The sequence below is a fragment of the Elephantulus edwardii genome, unplaced genomic scaffold (genome assembly GCF_000299155.1).
Source record: "Elephantulus edwardii isolate Elephantulus edwardi_28Jun2011 unplaced genomic scaffold, EleEdw1.0 scaffold00021, whole genome shotgun sequence".
NCBI classification, from domain to species: domain Eukaryota; kingdom Metazoa; phylum Chordata; class Mammalia; order Macroscelidea; family Macroscelididae; genus Elephantulus; species Elephantulus edwardii.
Window position 1 is genome coordinate 15,515,261 of NW_006399771.1, and position 16,658 is coordinate 15,531,918.

General features: G+C 36.6%; 1 protein-coding gene across 1 annotated transcript in view; it reads right to left on the bottom strand.

Moving 5' to 3' along the window:
- SYT1 (synaptotagmin I) overlaps positions 1 to 16,658 on the bottom strand; it is a 601,892-nt gene that overhangs the window by 420,875 nt on the left and 164,359 nt on the right. The window lies entirely within an intron of this gene.

Consider the following 16,658-nt stretch of genomic DNA (forward strand, 5'->3'; position numbering starts at 1 on the left):
ATATATAATGGCTTGTACCTACCATAAATATTTGTTGACTTAGCAATTTAATGTATTACTAAATATTTTTTAAAATTCATGATGAAAGGAACAGAAATGTTTACTCTGAGTGATTACTACAAAGATCGAGCTGCATCAGAATTTGATCGGCACCAAATAAAGCAATACGATCTACTGTTCTTAAGTTGAATCTGGCTTTTAGTGACCATCCATTTGGTTTCTAAGGCTATAAATCTTTCCAAGAAGAGATTACCTCCATTTCCTCTGCAGAGCAGCAGGTAGATACGAATCAATGACTTTTTGGTTAGCAACCTGATACTTTATGCATTATACTGTCAAAATAGTCTACTTATTAAAGGTCTTTGAGAATGTAAAAAGAAATTGACTTCTAACAAGAAGTAAGGGCTAGTTATATCTTTGGACATGTCATTAGGAAAGACTAATCATTAGTTCTGTTAAAGTAGAAACTGAAACCAAACCAAGTAGAAGCAAAACAAAACAAATGCAAACCTGCTGCCACCTCGGCATTATTTTGACCCCTTATCAAGGTTCTAAAAACTCTAAATCTCAATGATGGCAGATAGCTTCATCCTACCTTGTCAAGTAGTTTGTGGACTCAAACCACTGGCCTTTTGGTTAGCAGACAAACATGTAACACCAAGATTCCTTTTTTAAAATATAGGACCAACATAGACAAGGGAAGCCTTCAGTGAGATGGACTGACACAATAATCACAACCCTTAATTCCAATTTACGAGTAGGCATGAAGACAGAGAGGATCGACAACTATAAAAGCAACAACTAAACACTGTCTAGAAATAGTAAATATGGTGAAATGTGCTGTTAGGTATTAAAGAAAAAAAATTAAAGAATTGTCCAAAAACAGTTAACATTTAGATTTTTAAAAATTACACTTCATATTTCTACTTTTAGTTAAAACTGCTGATTTTGTGGACCAAAGAAGTATATGGCATGTAGCTGGACATAAAGGAAAAACAGATGACATGCATCTAGCCTTTTCTATATCTGTAGTCTTTCTCCTAGTAATCTCAGATTTATGTTCTGAGTTCCCCAGAAAACATATGAAATGTACTGTTTCATAATTTAGAATATCTCATCATGTATACTCGTACAACTTGTTCACCTGGGAGTTACTCAAATTGTACTTATGAACAATCTTTCAGGTAATTGTCACTTTAAAGATTGGGACAAATTCACAAAAAAAAGAAGGAAGGAGGTTAAAGGGCGGGGGAGGGGGGAAGGGTATATTCACAAAGTCCTGAGTATCACAGAAAGGCCATTTAAGAAAGAGACAAATCAAGAGTACCAAATATTACAGTAAGATTTAAGGAAGCTAGAGACTAATAAAAGACTACCAGATTTAGAGTCTAGAGGTCAACAGATACAAATGATTTCACACTCCACTACAAGCTGAAATGTGCCCTGAATAAGTAATCATGAAGATAAATATCACTGACAACAACAAAAATAACAAGGGATGATTTAGAAATAGTACTATCATGCAATCTGTTGTTGGTTATGATGCAATTTGCTAGAGCCACTAGTGGGTAGGAACTGTTGACCTTTTGAATCTTAGCTAAATGTTTAACCACTGCACCACAATAACTCCTTAATAACTCTTCAGCATGGAGTGTTTGACTACATAAGTTAATATCAGATTCAGTGACTAATTTAAGTTACAAGGCATTTCTATAATGGTGATCAACAACTGTCTTGGTAGTATTAGGTACTTCTAGGTAGTAGGTACTGGCTTCCCCCTTTCTCTGTACACTGCACATTTGCTGTCAGTTCCCTCATTTACATCAGTAGCACCTTCTTATGCAAATCAGGTCTGTGTTTTCCAAATGACTTTTCACAGCACAAGGACAAAAAGTATGAAAATAATCAGATGACAAAAGGAGCCAATAGTTTTCAAGTGAAAATGCTTTTCAGTACTGTCTCAGTTTAACAAAGTTGTCTGTGGGGGCACTGTCCCTTTAGATTTTGAGAAATTATATGAAAGCACATTTTTTAGGGTACTTTAGGTATGATTATGTCTTCTTTCAAAGTCTACCTTCAAAGTTCCTCCATGGATGATCTAATCATTTCACATACAAATGGTAATAATGATGATTAAGATTGTCTCCATTCTTGCTTTTCCTTTACAGAAAAAATAATTAAAGTATCTAACTCATAAAGTTAATTTTTGGAGTTTACATAATAAATTTTTATTGCCATGGAGAATTTTATCACCCAAGATTTGAGTGTCCGAAGTGGGATGCATCTGATTTGACTTTTAAATATTATTTTTAAGGCATGTGCAATCATTTCAAAAGCACTGTATTCATTATAAAAATGCTAAGATGGGCTTCTGCTAATGGCAACTTGATTTATTCTGTCATGTGTGCAGCTAATTTAAAGACCTCCAGCTTGGATTATTCATGTGACCTTACAGACAAACTGAGACTGAATACAAGTCAAGGCAAATGCATTTATTACATTATAACTCTACTGATGAGCAAACCATGAAGGATAAAACCCAGAGCGCCAATAAAATCACCACAGAAAATATCCATTACTTTCATGTGATCAACCCAGTGTATGTCACAGATGTTATTTTCCATTGTTTCTATTAGAACTAAAATTGAATACAGTGTAAGTCCCATTATTTCATGGCTCTTATTGCATTAATTTCGATAGAAGACAGACTAAATCATGTTTCCCAGAGCATAACACATATAGAAAACAAGCTGAATATAACTCCATTAGTTTAGAAGTGGCTAGCAAATCAAATTTTTCCTGTTCGATTTTTGAAGATCTAGTCAAACACCTTTCATAACAAATTTGCTGCCATAGAGATGAATATTAACTATAAAATAAAATGTATTCTTTAATTTTTTTTCCTTATACTTTCTCCCTCTTTTCAGCAATTTATGCACAGATTGTTCTCTGACATTGGTTGCAATTCCCATAAATGGTCAGAAGTCTCCCCATTTCCATTTCTGATTGCCTATTTCTGTTAGCTCAGTTTTTCCTGCTCCTTGCTACATTTCTAATTTTGCTTTTGGTCAAATGTTACCCTTTGGGCCTCATGTAGTTAGTTTTCTGCAGGAACCTGATCCTCCTGTGTTTTACTGTTCATTTTACAGGCCTGCTTTTCTTGTCATTTCTATTTGAGGTTAGGAAGGTGTATAAGGGCCATACTCCTGGAGGTTCCACCAGTCTCTTAATACATCAGAAAGTCTGGTCTTTTTAATGAATTTGAACTTTGTTCTACTTTTTATTCCCATTCTAAACAGTACTTTCATGTGATCCAGGACAGTTGGCAGTGGTAGTCAGGCACCATTTAATTCTTGGGTCTCTTTAGTAGAGACTGTGGATTTTTTTAATCTTTTGGACTATTGTCTTGAGTCTTTTATTTTCTTCACTCTTTGTTCCAGCCAGAAGGAACCAAATAGAAATAGTTGTACCTTAGAAGGCATTTTGTAAGCTTTTAAGACCCCCGTTGCTACTGACCAAAGTAGGATCCAGAACATCTCCTTTATTGACTCTGTTACGCCTATTGTTCTAGATGTTCCACATGTCTATGGTCGCGAGCTCTCAAGCCCACTCCAGAGTCTTAGTGCCAGGAGTTGTCTGGATATGGCTGAGAGATATTTACAACTTGGTTCCCCTACATGCTCTATTATTTATGGGTATTGTGCATGAACGCAAATGCAGAAATATGTACTTTCAATAGTTTACATGCACATTAATCGATTCCCAACTTATTCAGCTTAAATAACAGCTACTTTTGTATCATTTCTTAATTACTTGTTGTTATTGTTGTTATAAGATTGTATACATCTTTTACTTGTATTTTACCTGGTTGCCTTTTACTCTAGTATACCTCTCAGTAACTTTCATAGCCTTAGTTGTGTCGCCTTCTCCCATATTGTGTATTGTCTTTCTCTCCATCTAAGGTGACACAGGTCTACTATGTAGTGATTTTTCCCTCCTGTTATCTTCCATCCCTGCTAATGATATAAGAATGCTTCTGTGTGTAAATCTTTTCTTGACTTTTTTATAATAGCCTAATACAATTCTTCTTCCTTCGTGACTCACTTCGTGACTCAGCATTAATATTCTCCATATTGTGAGATGTCTCACAGATTTATCATCACTTTTTAAAAGTTGAGTTGTATCTTATTGTGCTTATGTAAAATATGTTCATTTATTGATGCTGTTTCTTTTCTTTTTGAATTTACAATCAACGTGAATGTGTATATTTCTATTTATGTCAGGGCTTGCTCGACTCTAAGATACCTGGAAGTGGGGTTGCTGGATGATATGGCATCTCTATTTTTACCTTTTAGGGAGTATAACGTTATTTTTCACTGTATTTGACTGTTTTACATCCACCTTTCACCCCAAGCACTGTATGAGAGTTCCAGTTCCACAATCTTGTTTTCTGTTTGATCAGTGCCATTATTGCTTGCATGAAATTACCTCCTTATAGGTTTGATTTGCATTTTTTTCTAATGCCTAATAGTCATGAGTGAAGCTCAATTAAGAAAACAATGATTTTCACCACTGGAAAAATATGGCAACATTATGATAGATGGTGAAGAGATTGAGATTGTTAACAGCTTTAGTTTGCTTTGCTCCACAATCAACACTCTTAGTATCAGCATCCAGGAAATCAAAAGACAAACGGCATCAGGAAAGTCTGCTGGAGGGGACATCTCTAGAGTAGTAAAGACCAATGATGTCAATCTGGAGACTAAGGTGTGACTGATTCAAGCCATAGTCTTTGTAATTACTTGCTATGTGTCAGAGAGCTAGAAAATGACTAGGGATAATAGAAAGAGAATTGATGTCTTTGAGCTGTGGTATTGGAGAAGAGTATTGAATATACCACGCACTGCCAGGAGAATAAACATGTTCTTCCTAGAGAGGGTGAAACCAAACTGCTCCTTGGAGGCAAGTATTCTGAAGCTTCGTCTGACATACTCTGGGCATGTTGCAAGTAGGGACCAGTCCTTGGAGAGGGAAGTAGTGCTTGATGTGGAGGGACAGCACAGGAGAGGAAGACTCTTGATGAGACAGATTTATTGAGTTACTGGAGTAATTAGCATAGGTGTGTCAGAAACAATAAGTTTGGCTCAGTATTGAGCAGGTTTCAGGGCTATTGTACATAGGGTCGTTATGAGTTACAAGTGACTCAATGGCACATAACAACACCACCAAAAATTGTCATGAGCATCTGGTAATGTATTTTGGTAATGTAGGTTGACTGCCTAGATGTCTTCTTTAGTTATATCTCTTTCTCCTACTTGTTCAGGTTTAGAAGCATTTGTAGATAACTGTGATAGGCTTATTGCAGGCTTGTATATATAATAGCATTTGCCACTGCAGCTTTTAACTTTTGTTTTGATATAATGCATTTCAATTCTCATTTGATTCTAAGACTTTTAGAATTTTTAATTTCTTTTATTATTCAGTGGGTTTTTTTATTTATTTTTTGTTATTTTTGTGTGTGTGTACCGTCAAATCAGATCTGACTGGTACAGGAGGAGATTGTCCCTCCTTCCCCGGCAGAGCATCTGGTGGATTCGAACTGTTCGCCTCTGGGATTGTTATTCAGTGGTTTTGAAGCAAAGCACTATTCAGTTCTTATGCATTTTATTTTCCCCTTCTCGTTCTTCCAACTACTGATTTCTAGGTTGTTTTTTTCTTTCTGATTTTTAGTTTTTTAATGTTGTGATTAGAGAAGTTGCTTTACAGCATTTTAATATTTTAAAATTTATTGAGATTTCTTTTTAGACAATTATCCAATAGCCTTAACATAAACCCTTATTTTTTTTTTCTTTCTGGAAAATGATCTATGTGCACTGGAGAAAAATGTGTACCATCATGATGTTCTTTTTATGTCTATGATGTCAAGTTGGTTTGTTTTGTTACTTAAATCTACTGTTAAGTCTCTTTCTAGTTCTAACCATCATTGAAAGTGCTATTTTAACATCTTCTAGTACTTCTAATATTACGCTTGTTATTTCTCTTTTCAATTCTGTCAATGTTGGTGTATTCTGGAACCCCATTATTGACTGCACTTTTAAAAATTTGTCTATTTATTATGGCTTTCTCTTCTTGGTTGATTAATCCTTTAATTTCTTTATAGTCCCATTTCTTGTCTCTTATGAAAGAAACTTGCTTCAAGTTTATTTTATCTGAGATTAATATTGCTACTCTTCTTCTGTTACCCTTTACTTAATATATGCTTTATAACCTTTCACTTTCAATCTTTTAATGTCTTTATTTTGTCTAAAGTGTGTTTTTGTAGGAAAACATTTATAGATCAGAATTGCAAAACATGTTCTGCCACTTTGTTTTTTGAGTGATGCATTTCAACCATTTACATTTAGTGTGGTTTATTGATAAATGTGAATTTATCATTGTCATTTTGTGAAGGTCTTTTTTCTTTTGTAGTGTTCATTTATTTGCTCTGCTTAATTATATGTGCTGAATTATTTTTGTTTATGAATAACCCTCTCATTTTTGTTGATTTTGTATGTGGAATTTTTTTATTGCCTAAAATATGTGCTTCTTGAGAGATTATAATGTCTATAGAAGTAAACAAACTTACCACTGGATGGCATCGTGACTACGTTAAAATGTGTTGGTAGCCCCATGTATCTGTCTCTAACAATTCCATCTCATTAGCACCAACCTCAAAAAGATGATTCCATCTTCTATTCCTAACTATAAACTGTTAAATGAATAGAATTTCTCCATATCCTACAAAGACTTGGCTTTATAATTTTTCTTTTAAAAATTTTTTTTTAAATATTTTATTATTTTTTGTGTGTCTACCATCAAATCAGATCTGACTGGTACAGGAGGAGATTGTCCATCCTTCTCCAGAAGAGCATTTGGTGGATTTGAACCATGAACCTCTGGGGCTTTATCATTTCAAAAGACTCAGAATAATTCAATTATACTGTCAACATTTCCCTCATGCCTTTCTCCAAGTGTTTGAGTTTTCTTAATTGTTGAGATTTGATAGTTACCGTCTACTTTCTCATATCTAGATGGCCCTTCCTTTTTCAGATCACTTATACTCGGACCCATCCTTTATTGGAGCCTCATACATGAATTATTTCTGGTCTGCATTTTATTTTATTGAACATTCTTAGACATCCTAAGTGTATTTTTTTTTAAATCTTTTCACCTTTCATTAACTGGAATCTGATTTTCATATAGGAAAATTGAGGAGAATAGAATAGTATATTCCCCCCCATTATTATTATTTTTTTTAATTTGAAAGCCATTATTTATTAGTACTAACTTCAACAACTTAGGCTACTTAACTCTTCATTGTTGTTGTTGGCTCTCAAGTTGGGAACCAACTCATAGCTGACTTAAGCCTCTAAAGACTCTTCAGGGGCAGTTGATCACATGGGATATTACCTGTCCTTCTCTAATGGAGCATCTAGAGGATTCAAACTGTGTGCCTTTGAAATTGCAACCCAGCCTCTTACCATTAGCCACCAGAGTTCTCTTATTCATCAGTGCCATCAGCAACTATTAAGATAAGCACCCATTTTTCTCCATGAATGTGGGCACAATTCACTCTCCTATACTGTATCCTGCCAATATCCTACTAGCACCCTCACTGATTTCAACAATCATTCATGGGGTTCTTTTATTTCTTTCAATCTAATGATTTTCATCATTATACATTTGAACGTCATCCTTGCAAATTGCTCCATGTTCCAAATTGCAGATACTGAAATTTCTCTTTTCTACCAGGATCTCAGCCTCCACTTTTCCCTACAAATCTTTTTTTTTTTTTTTTTACTTTTTCTAGTCTGTGACACACATATTGATTTCATTTCCCCAGCAACTAAACCTGAAACCTGCAACATCTAGTGCAATAATACACTATTCTTCATAAAATTTCACATCCATTTAAATATTCGCCACGTGTGCTTGCTCTTCTTAAACACCTTACAATGTCAGTTTATTCTGTTCTACTCTTTGCTTGCTAAATATTAATAAAGTTGCAAATCAAAATGACTGAGCTCATTATGCATTCACTCCAGAGTCAAATGAGTCCTTTTTGATGCTTAGAAATACTTCTGGTTATTTCTTGTGCACTCTGTCAGGTGTCTCATAAATTTACTATTCTTTCATCTTGTCTATCTAACCTGCATCCTCTTTAAGCAAGAGATAATCAGATGCTATCTCATCTTAGGATTTGTTTTCCTCGATCATGCCAACCATCTGGGCTCTTTTTTTTCTCTGAACTCCATAAATCTTGTCTGCTTTAGGATGAGAATGTTTACTTTTTCCTTTTCATGTTGACACAGAATAAACAGGAAATTGATACCATACTTCTTGGGGAAAAAGTATAAAGGAACAACATTACCATCTAACAAAAATCTTTATTCTAGCTTTGCAAGGGTGAGCTCTGGTGGCATAGCTCATAGGGAATTGTACAGCTAGCCCAGGAGTGGTGTCTCTGTGGTGGTTCAAATCGACTAGCAGTGGACTCTCCACCCAAAGGAAGTCCAGCCTCTGAAAACCAGCTGGAGGGTCAGCCATGAGTCTGTTAGGACTTGACAGCACTGAGTGAGTGAGTTGAGTGAGTCTTACTGTCAATCAACTGTGGATCTTGACCGGCAAAATTCGGAGAAGAAATTGCTTTTTTGCCTAGGCCATTTTTTTTTTAGCTTTCATTTCCTATAGGACTGTCTACATGATTATAGGGGACCACAGCAAACTCTCAGCTGTGATGGTAATTTTAGGCAGCACATTAGGTCCACCCAATGACGCTTTATAATCCAGTCAAACTGTTCCAGAAAAGTCACTATTTTTTATCTGCAGCAATTTGATTCCTTGATCTGCTTCTAAATTGGTCCTAGATTAGAGACAAAAGATCAATGTACTGTTAATAAATAAATACATGATACTCTTACTCACAGAAATCCCATGTACAAAAGACTACTGATCCTGTGCGTCCCCTACTCTGTACTATGTTTAAGACTATTGTCTCTATGTCAATCTAGCTTCTTGAAGGTTTTCCTCTCTTTGCTGACTCTACTTTTCCAGCTATGATGTCCTTTTCCAAAGACTGGAAAACTCACATTCTCTGTGTAAAACTCCTTCTTTTAAGACAAAGCCTGTCACTGGTCAGTATTGCATATAGTAGTATTTTGAAACACACTCATTTAACTGGAAATTAAATAGGAGAAAGTTACTTGGAATTTGAAGGTCTGTATTATTGTAAACAGAGAGCCCATCTGGCATAGAGCATTACAAGTTAGGTTGCCAAGCAAAAGGCCATCAATTTGAATCTACACCCATTCAATGGAGTGTAAATCATTAAGATTTACAACCTTGGAATCCCAATGGAGTAAGTTAAAACTGACTCCGTGGCAATGAGTCTTGGAGTATTATTGTAGAACGACTACAGAATTTATAAAGAAATTTGTGCCATAGGCTTTAGAGAAGATATCTTGCTCTGGGAAATAGTCAAAAGAAGTGGTAGAATAATGAGATGTTCCAGAATCATACTGAAGTACAAATGGATAACTATGATGCACTTAAAAATTGACAAATCCTAAATGGGATAGGTGATAACTTTTAACTAATAAATTTAATGATGATTTTATGAGTATTTAATGAGTATTTTAAATATTGCATCAGCTTGTCCAGGAAAACTAATCTTAGTTGCCAGAAAAACATCCAAGATGGTAGAGAAAGTAAAACAAACCCCCAAAACTCACAATATCTCCAAAATAACAGCAGCAAAAATGTAAAAAAAAAACTCAACAATTAAAAACATTCAAACCAGATTCGATAGATATTTTGCAACTACCTAGACTTGTTTTCATAGAAACATTAAAATTATCTTAACCATCTTAGTGGGATTTCCACTACTATCTTTTTCTATAGAATAAAAGATAAGAACATAAATGCTTTTCTATAACTTCTAACTGTTCCATGGACTAACAAAAACACAAGCAAGTCTATCTTGGAGGAAGTGCTATGAGAGTGTTCCATAGAGACAGGGATGGTGACACCTCCTCCCACATACTATGGGTATACTGTCAGGAGAAATCAGTCCTTGGAAAAACATACCATGCTGAGAAAGGGAGAAGGTCAGCAAGAGAGAGGAAGTCCCTTAATGAAGCTGAGGTCTTCCTCTCCTGCGCTGTCCATCCACACTCCCAAGCATGATGCCTTTCTCCAAGGATTGGTCCCTCCTGGCAACATGTCCAAAGTCCATCCACCTTCCCAAGCATGATGACCTTCTCCAAGGACTGGTCCCTCCTGGCAACATGTCCAAAGTAAGAGGGATAGAGCCTTAAATTCATTGCCTCCAAGGAACAGTTTAGTTTAAACTTCTTGTGTATATCTTTTATGCTTGAAAGAAAATTGTGTAATTTTGTTATATAACTAAAAGCATTTATAGCCATTTTACAAACAGAAGTTGCAAACAAGCTAGTAGCTCAGTGAATTTTCATCAGTTTGAAAATAAGAGATACCTTCCAGTGTTTTTTGTTTTGGTTTTTTTTTGGGGGGGGAGACGGGGCTTGTAAATCACATGTGAGATTGCCTATCTTTCTCCCATAGAGCCACGGGTGGATTAAAACTGTAAAAGAGGCACCCAGGCTTGGGGTTAGCAGTTCAACTCCATATGGACGACTCTACCAGAGTTCCTTAAAATGCTACCATAATGTCAACATAAATGTACCTCTAATTAGAAACTACTTAGAACCGTATTGTTCTGTGCCTTCAAGTGAGAACAGACTCATAGCTGACTTTCCAGGGAGTTTTCAGAGGCAAGAAATTGTGAGAGAGATTTTTCATCCTGCTCTTGTGAAGCAGCTGGTGGATTTGCACCATGTCTTTAGTTTATTATACCATGGCTTCCTACCACAACCTTTCTTAACTATCATCGTTTTTTTACTTTCATAAATTCAGGTTTTGCATGATTTTCCTAGACCACAAACAGTTAATCCACGAACCCAGCAAGGAATATACTGAAATAAAAAGATGCAATTTGACATGATGTGGTAGTAAATATTAACCCAAGTAAATACTTAAATATAGAAATCCTGACAATATCTACCATATTGGACATTTAAAATATGCCAAGTACCAAGTAAATGCTTTCTGATATGTTGTTGTTGTTGTTGTTGTGTGCCGTCAAGTCACTTGCAAGTCCCTATGTACAACAGCCCTGAAACCTGCTCTATCCTTTGCCAACTTTACTGACTCTGACACACCTACCCTAATTACCCTAGTGACTGTATCAATCCATCTCATTGATGGTCTCCCTCTCTTTCTCCATCTCTCCACGCTTCCAAGCATGATGTCCTTCCTTGCAGCATGCCCAAAGTATGTCAGATGAAGCCTCAGAATCCTTGCCTCCAGGGAACCTGGCTTCACCTTCTCTAGGAAGAACCTGTTTGTTCTCCTGGCTTCCCATAGTATATTCAACACTCTTCTCCAGCACCACAGCTCAGGGCATCAATTCTTTTCCTATCATCCCTAGTAATTTTTCCACCTCTCTGATGCATAGCAAGCAATTGAGAAGACTATGGCCTGGATCAGGCTCACCTGAGGCTCCAGACTGAGGCTGGTGTTCTTCAGTACTTTGGAGAGGTCCCCGACAGCCAACTTTCCCAGTGCAATTCGTCTCCTGATTTCCTAGCTGCTGGTACCAAGATTGTTGATTGTGGAGCCAATCAAACCAAAGCTGTCAATAATCTCAATCTCTTCACCATCTATCATGATTTGCCAATCAACCTTGTGGTGAGAATCTTTATTTTCTTGATATTGAACTTCCATACATATTGAAGGCTGCAGTCCTTGAACTTCTGAAGCAAGTGCTTCAGATCTTCCTCTGTTTCAGTAAGCTGAGTTGTGTCATCTGCATAACACAGGTTGTTGATGAAACTTCCTTTAATCCTGATGCCATACTTATTATTTAATTTTCTCATTTAAACAAGAAGAATATATTCTTATTCCTTATATTCTTATTTTTGTTCTCATTTTACAGATGAGGAAGCTGAGGGATAGTGATAACAAGCAGTTAATCCACAAACCCAGCAAGGAATATACTTATAAGCTAAATCAAAGACATTCAGCTTCAGAGGCCATGCTTTTAACAACTCTGTAATCCTTAACGTCCATGGTAAAACAAGCAATTGCTTTTCATATTAATTCTTTATTGAATGAATAACTGAATTCAGGAAAGGATATACGAAAAATGGTGCTGTTATTGTTGTTAGGCACCGTGGAGTTGAACGCGACTTGTCGAGACCCTATTAACAATAAATCTGAGCCCTGTCCTAATTTTGTGCCATCCTTATCATGTATGACATACCTGATACCATTGCTACAGTCAGTGTGCCAATCTATCTGGTTGAGAGTATTCCTTCTTTTGCCAGTCCTCCACCTTTCCAAGTATGATGTCCCTCTCCAAGAAATAGCTTTTCTTAGCAACATACCCAAGATATGTGGGGTGAAGCTGAATCATCTTTGCCTCCAAGGGGCATTCTGGCTGTACTTTCTCTGAGACATATCTGTTTGTTCTTTAAGCAGTGTATGGAACATTCAGTACTCTTCTCTAATACTACAACTTAAAGGCATCAAGTCTTCTTCTGTCATCCTTATACATTGGCAAGCAGTAAATGGAAATTCACTTATTCATATGAAAACCAGTAAATGATAGTTAATATGAAAGATGTATATATATATATTTGTTGTTGCTTTGTGCTGTCGAGTTGCTTGTGACTCATAGCGACCCTATGTACAACAGCCCTAAACTCTGTTCTGTCCTGTGCAAATCTCATTGTCTCCAACACACTCATACCGATTACCCCAGTCACTGAATCAATTCATCTCCTAGAAGGCCTTCCCCTTCTGCACCTGCCCTCCACCCTCCCAAGCATGATGTCCTTCTCCAAGGAGCGCTCTCTCCTTACAACATGACCAAAGTATGTCAGCAGAAGCCTTAGAATCCTTGCCTCCAAGGAGCAGCCCAGTTTAACCCTCTCCAGGATGAATCTGTTTTCTTAGCAGTCCATGGTACTCTCAATACTCTTCTCCAGCACCACAGCTCAAAGGCATCAATTCTCCTTCTATCCTCCTTAGTCATTGTCCAACTCTCTGATGCATAACAAGTGATTGCAAAGACCATGGCCTGTATCAGATGCACCTTAGTCTCCAGAGAGACACCATTGCTCATCAGTACTTTAGAGAGGTCCCTAACAGCAGACTTTCCCATGGCAGTATGTCTTTTAATTTCCTGACTGCTGGTGCCAAGAGTGTTGAGTGTGGAGCCAAGCAAACTAAAGCTGTGAACAATCTCATTCTCTTCAACCATCCATCCTGATGCTGCCAATTGGCATATATATATATGTATATATGACAGTGTAATTAATATGAAAGTTCTAGGAGCGTGGGTGTCCTAGTGTAATGAAGATATACTAGGATCCCAAAGGCACGTGGTTTGAATCCACAAGCAGCTCGGCGGGAGAAGGATGGACAATCTCCTCCCATGCCTCTGACAACCTGCTGGTGAGTCAGCTATGGGACAGTTCTGATTTGACAGCATATAACAATCACATTTCACTTTTCTGTTCCTTTCTTGTTTCGTCTATGTTTCTTGCTTAGCAGCAAGAATATCTTCCTTCAATATTGTTCTGTTTCTGCCATGCTGTTACTTAGAAATGAATAGAGCCGACCCCAGTGGCTTCTTTCAAATCCACCTGCTTTATCTCACATGCTCAACAGGTCAACTTACCTTGCAGCCTTTGCAGGTGAATATCCTCCACCTTTCAACCTTCACTGATTTCATCTCCCAGGGAGACCTTTAAAATTCTGCTACCTCACCATTTCCAACAAATCTTCCCTACATCTCTCTGATCACAGGTACATGTGACAAGCTAGCTAAATAAGATTGAATACTGTTTTTAACCAGTTAAACATTTTAAAATGTAATTTATATTTTCTAGTTCTAGAATGCAAGGAGATATCACCAACCTGGTTTTGTGGGCTGCAAAATGCACAGGAGCCTATCTTTTTCCTGCTGAACAACTGTTGTATTCACACTTCCGGAGAAGGACCGCCTTTGGGATTCCACTGCAACTCCTTACCGACTAGGCTACCAAAGCTCATACACAAGTGTGTGTGCACACGCACTCATAGACGCATGCAGTGGGTGTCTTCTAGCAATCAGTCAATGAATTTTATAAAACTTGATAAACATAACTGACTCCATTTCATCATTCTTGTTTGGATTTTTTGCAAGTTGTAAAAAAAGGGAAGAATTACTTAAAAAACCCAAGACACTGGCATTTATGAGTTAATATCTGCAAAGTGTTCTAAAGGATAGCACTTTTTAGGAAGACATTTGCAAATGCACAAAATGACAGATTTCCTGCTGTCCTTTGATTCCTCTATAATTTCATTGGGACTCTCATTTTAAAGTATCTACATTGTTGAAAACCCATTTAATTTTCTATTCACAGAAGAATTCTACTGGTGATTGCAGCAAACAGGGAAAATTGCTACTCAAGTATTCAAGATGTCTTGAAAAGAACATTGAAAACTTTAAAGATGAGGAAACTAATGACCCAGAGGATACGGAAAAGCTATTTAGAAACTTGATTGTTGATTATTATCACTGAGACCTAGTTAAATTAGAAAATGTTATCTTCTAATTAAGGCAAACTTAAAGAAAATTATCCTTTCCTCTTATTTTACCTTACATGTATTCAGTAAACAGTAGCTCAGAGTGATCTCAACTTTATATCCTTGTTGATATTAAATAACAATATCCAAGCTCAAACATTTTGACGGTTAGAACTCTAGATTGAAGCAGTCCTTCAAAGTAAAGGACTCCAGGAAACTAATCGTGTGCTATTTTCTGATCATATGAAATTCATCCCTAATTTTAATAACTACACTAGGAAAAAACTGTAAAATTAAAATGTAGAGATGAGACATCTTTGTTTTTCAAATTTTATCTATTAAGAATTGGCAGTATTCGCTAGAAAAGAGAGTAGCTAAATTTCACGTAGGACATCCTATCTTTGGAGAATAAAAGATGGCTTATAATTTGGTTTATTAAAAATGTAGGTTCCTGACTTAATGAATAATATCTTACTATTTTGAGCTCCACAGGAGAAAGACTTGGCTATCTTCTCCTTTACAGATTTCAGTCTAGAAAACTGTATGGGAAAGCTGGATTCTGGTGCGAGGGAATGTTCTGAGTTGAAATTTACTTGATACACCTTGTTATTGTAAAGTGCTTTGAGTGACTCATAGTGAATCTATGAACAACAGGATCTGAACTAGATCTTATCCTGCACCATCCTTACCATCCCTGACTCATCGATGCCACTCCCAGCAGACACTGCATCATGTCATCTTGTTGAGAATCTTCCTCACCTTCATTGACCTTCCACCTTCCAAATATGATGTTCATTTTCAAGAAATAGCAGGGGGAGGTGGGGATTAATCATGGGGTTGTACAATTTAATGGGTAGGGGGTTGAAAGAAATTGAAATAATTTGTTCTTTAAAACAATGCATTCTAATTTTGTAAATAAACTAATAGAAAATTTTAAAAAAACCCAGCCTCCCCTAACAACATGCCCAAAATATGTGAGACAAAGCTTCTCCATCCTTGTTTCTAAGGAGAAGAACTCTGAATTTTCTTCAAGATATAGCTTATTGTGTTTTTGGCAGTTCATAGGATATTCAGCACTCTTCCCCAATACCACGACTCAAGTGTCTTCATTCTTTTGTCATCCTTATTCAATGTCAAGTCCTTAGATGCATGGCAGGTAACATCATTGCTTTAACTGACAACATTGCTTTTTAGGACTTTGGAAAGCCCTCAGACAGCAGTCTCCCGTTGCCTCTTTCCCAATGTCTCCTGATCACCTGACTGCTAATATGAGCAGTGTGGACTGTGGATCCAAGCATGTTGAAACCGTTGGCAATTGCAAGCTTTTCTTCATCTATTATGACACTGACTATTGGCTCAGTGGTGAGGATTTTTGTTTTCTTGGTGCTGAGATGGAATCTATATTGAAAAGTGCAGTTCTTGTTCTTCTGCAGCAGAAGCCTCAGGTCCTCCTTGCTTTCAGTTAAAAAAAATAATGTTTTGTTATTTGCATAATGCAGGTTGTTGCTGAGTCTTCCTCCAATCCTGATGCCACACTCTTCTTCATAAAGTCAGCTTCTTTAAAGATTTTCTCAGCATACAGATTGCATAGTTATGGAGAAAGGATACATATATTTTCCAATTTTAAATGATGTAGTATTCCCTTGCTCTGTTCAGACAATAGCTCTTTAGTCTAAGCACAAATTTTGCATAAGCATAATTAAGTGTTATGAAATTAACAGTCCAAATATGTGACTGGTCCAGTTTCGGTCACTTCTATTCCTTGGAAAGCTGAATCCTCATAAGAACCCAATGAGTTAACAGTCTCCTCTCAGACAGATGAGGAAACAGACGCAATGAAATAAATTCTCAATTACCACTCATAACTGGTCAAGCAAGATCTGTGTCCACTAAGTTCCCTATACTATCTCTAAAACAATCACTTGAATATTGAGAAGTTTTATGTGTGTGTATTATGTATAAAATAT